This window comes from Austrofundulus limnaeus, unplaced genomic scaffold (genome assembly GCF_001266775.1).
Source record: "Austrofundulus limnaeus strain Quisiro unplaced genomic scaffold, Austrofundulus_limnaeus-1.0 Scaffold38, whole genome shotgun sequence".
NCBI classification, from domain to species: Eukaryota; Metazoa; Chordata; class Actinopteri; order Cyprinodontiformes; family Rivulidae; genus Austrofundulus; species Austrofundulus limnaeus.
Window position 1 is genome coordinate 2,146,980 of NW_013952440.1, and position 3,951 is coordinate 2,150,930.

A 3,951-nucleotide genomic window follows, 5' to 3' on the forward strand; every position below is an offset into this window, starting at 1 on the left:
GTACATGTACATCATATGTACATCTGCATGTATTCAGTGGGTATTACATGGAATTATTCCATAACCTGATACAAGATTATGTGATCATGTGGTCATTTTATTTCATTAAAACAACATGATCACAAACATCAGCTGTGAACACTTCACTCCACCTCCACCTCTCATTTATCAACCAGGAGCAAGAGCATCATTATTCTGCAGACATGCAGTATTGATAGTTGTACTCTGGTAGCTGCAAACCGCAAGTCATTTTAAGTAATTCTCCCGTGAGAGACAATTATGACCGGACATATGGTAATATAAAGTATAGAGCATAACGTCAGCTTTTATTTTAAAAAGTAATCCGAGAAAAGGAGAGGTCATGATATGTAACGTGAGCTTTTATTTTGAAAAGTAAGAGCATGGGAGGCGTGGCTGAAGTTCACAAGAGGGGCGCCATGAGATGACACGGGAGTCTGCAGGCTGCAGCAATACCCAACTCGTTTCAGTTTCAGTTTCACCCGTTGTTTGCTTTGTTGCTGCTGAGAGCCTGCAGGAGTCATGAGCGGAGGTGGTGAGGTGGGGGGTGGGGAGGTGTGCGCTGTGATGAGGAAGCTTGGCTTGGAGACACAGGGGAGGAGCTAGTCCCAAAAGGTGGTTCTAGTCCCAACCGGTCGTTTTTGCTCACTTGCTTGGCTGCCTCAGGACACCACAGCATTTCTCAACATGCAGAAATGAGTCAAAGTAAGACTCTGGGCATGTTTTTGATGAGGGGATAACATTATTACATGAAATAAAACTCAAAAAAGTTTATTTTACATTATATAGCCCCTTTAATGCTTTTTATGTATTTATTTATATGTAACATTGTTCTATTAAAACTGAATTTTATAAAGTTTCACCTTGAAAAAACAACTGAATTGTGATAACATGTTACCATAGTACAAAGGCAGCACTTGGTCACACAGTCTTCTGTAGACTAGACCATCTCATTTCACGGCCGTTTATTCAGCTGACACGAGTAGCCTACAGCCCACGTAGACTGGCCATGGTCTACATGGGCTGCAACCCATGAATTGAGACACAGCTATAGTTTATGTTTGCGATTAGCAATGCTGGTCATCTTGAATCAGGTTAACCGCAAAAGTTCATCAAATGATAATTTTTCAAAAGTTTCATTAAATTATGCACTTAAGAAATGTCAAAATAACAGACAAACACACAAAGCTGATTATACTGATTAACCACCAAGATGATATTAGTGATGATAAAAGGATTGCAATGTTGACAGGGGCATGGTGGGTATTTAGTGAATGTATCTTCTGTAGTGTCTTTACATTTTCCCTGTTTGGACCCTTTCTTTGGTCACTTCCAGTGTTTCTCTTATCTCTCCCATGGTGTGTCATTGATCCTCATTAGTATCTCTTTACTTTCTGTGTCTTTTACTTCCTTGTCTGTTCATCATGCTTCCCAATGCCAGTCAGGTTTGTCTCCTCATGCTTTTCCCACAGTTACGTATGTTGTTGTGGTATTATCTGCTGTTACGTTACTTTTTCCAGGAAAAAAATAAACAGTTTCTATCTTTGACCTCTGAGTTKCTGGAGTTAAGGTGGCTGCATGGGTTCAAACCTCCATAACCCTTATAGAATGGAGTAGTTTGTTTCACATTGACGCCATCAGATAAAACTATTTTCAGACTTTATCACCAGCACTTGATGTCAGACTGTGATAGTGTGGTTTACATACAGCATAGCTCTTTACTGTGCTTTGATTAGAGCTTGTGCAGGAGGTCATTTCTTCAGAGCAATGACCTTTTATTACAACCCACAATAACTTTACCCCATTTTTTATGTCTTCTTTTATACTAGCATTTGTTGTTATAACTGATACCATAATAATGTTGATTTTTGTACATCATTAAAGTATCATTAGGATTTTTTTCTTAAAGGGATCCACGATTAGTTCTAACATTAGACTTTATTTGACAAACATTTATTTTAACTGTAAAATAAAGACTGTAAAAATACTGTAGGATGTTTAGTTTTTACCATTTTTAAACTAAAAGTATTAAAACGTATTTTAACACGGACGGAGCCATTTTATTTCCACACAAAGCATTCTGGGTAAATGATGACGTGGATAGGTCCTCTGTGTGAGCGAGTTATATCCACCCTGAAGTTTAATTTTGGACAATATCTGATGATCGACTTTTAAATGAAACCAGAGTGTTGACAGGAGAAGGTAGAAATGACTCAGCCTGTAACTGAAAATATGGATGGAGGACAACAGAGCTGCTTCATGGAAGAAGAACCTCAGCTTAGCCTGTTAGCCCTCATGCTATATTGCCTTATATGTATTAGCTTGGCGCTAGCATGACAAACAAGCTAAACTGAGGTCCTCCATCCATATTTTCAGTTGCAGACTGGGTCATTTTTGTGTTCCCCTCTCTGTCATGGGGATGGAGGACCTCAGTGATGAGAGGAGTGTAGCGCTGAGCTAATACATATATATGGTGATAGTGTCGGGGCTAACGCTAAAGTTAACAGGCCAAGCTGAGGTTCTTCTTCCATGAAGCAGCTCTTTGTTATAAAAACTGAACATCCTACAGTGTTTTTACAGTCTTTATTTTACAGTTGAAATATATGTTTATCATATAAAGTATAATGTTACAACTAATAGGGGATCCCTTTAATAAGTCATTGAAACGACAGCAGCTTTTATTACAGCTGTTATTGAGTGCCTATCTGGTGAGCTTACGGTGTTGGCGTTCAAGAAGCTCACTTTGTTTTGCTCTCATGCGGAAGGATTTATTTCTTTTTTCATATTAATGTTTGTATTATTGGGTCATAACAACCTCTTTGCTGGCTGCACAGTGAGCTCCCTCTTTACAGTCGTGTTTATCCAAATTCAGTCTTGTCACATTGTTGAATACATAAAACGGCACGCACCCGGCAACAGCCATCACGGGGCACTGCATCCCTTCAGCGCTCCCTGCGTATGACAAACAAGTACATGCAGCGRCACATCTGTGAACACTGAGTTCCACCATCAAGCTGAGCCTAATCTGAAGCTGTAGTCATGTTTGTCTGCATGCAGTGACAAAGGCCTGTGCTTTTATTCCTGTTTAGTACAAAGATGAGGTAACGTGTGTTATAAACGCCAATAAATCCCAGTTTCGTCTAAAAGCTGTGGCATTAAAGAGCAACATCAGGAGGAGATCCTAGCTGCTGAGTGGATAATAGAACTCGGTTGCTTGTGTTAGCACAGCGAGTTATCTGTCTGGTGTACTTGCACAGCTGCAGTGGTAAATGAAGGAGTTCTGCATATTTCCCTAACTAGGCCACAAGGGAAGAACGAGGAGGGAGCGTGGTGCATTTGAAGGAGGTAATGTGATTGTCAAGACACGCAGAATTCTCGCTTTAACCGTGCCGATGTGAGCGAATAAAGGAGAGATGAAGGAAAGAAATGGAGAGAGGAAACCCGACCCGCAGCCTCAGCAGGCTCTTTAAAGGCCTCTCTGATATAAAGGGTAAAAAAACAAAAACATCAATATTCAAACGCAGTATGAAGCTGAACTTGACTCTCGATAGCACTGCAGAGCCTCTCGCCTCCTCTTTCATGTGCTCGGCTTTGGTGGGATCTATAGACAAACACAACAGGACACAAACGCACGCATGCGCCGTGGTGATTTTTTTTTTGTCTTGTTTTTTTCTTTCAGCGAGGTGGCGCACTCAAAGGTGAACGAGCGAAAGCTTTATGGATGTTTTCAGGTTACGCTGTATTGAAATGCTCACACACTGAGGAGAGGAAAGAGAAAAGGGAAGAGGAGACAGAAAGGATGGGGTGGTTTTGTTGCTATGCAACAAGATTGCTGTTTCAGAGCATCTACCCTGATATGACTTAATACATGTGCACGCACACACACACACACACACACACACACACACACACACACACACACACACACACACA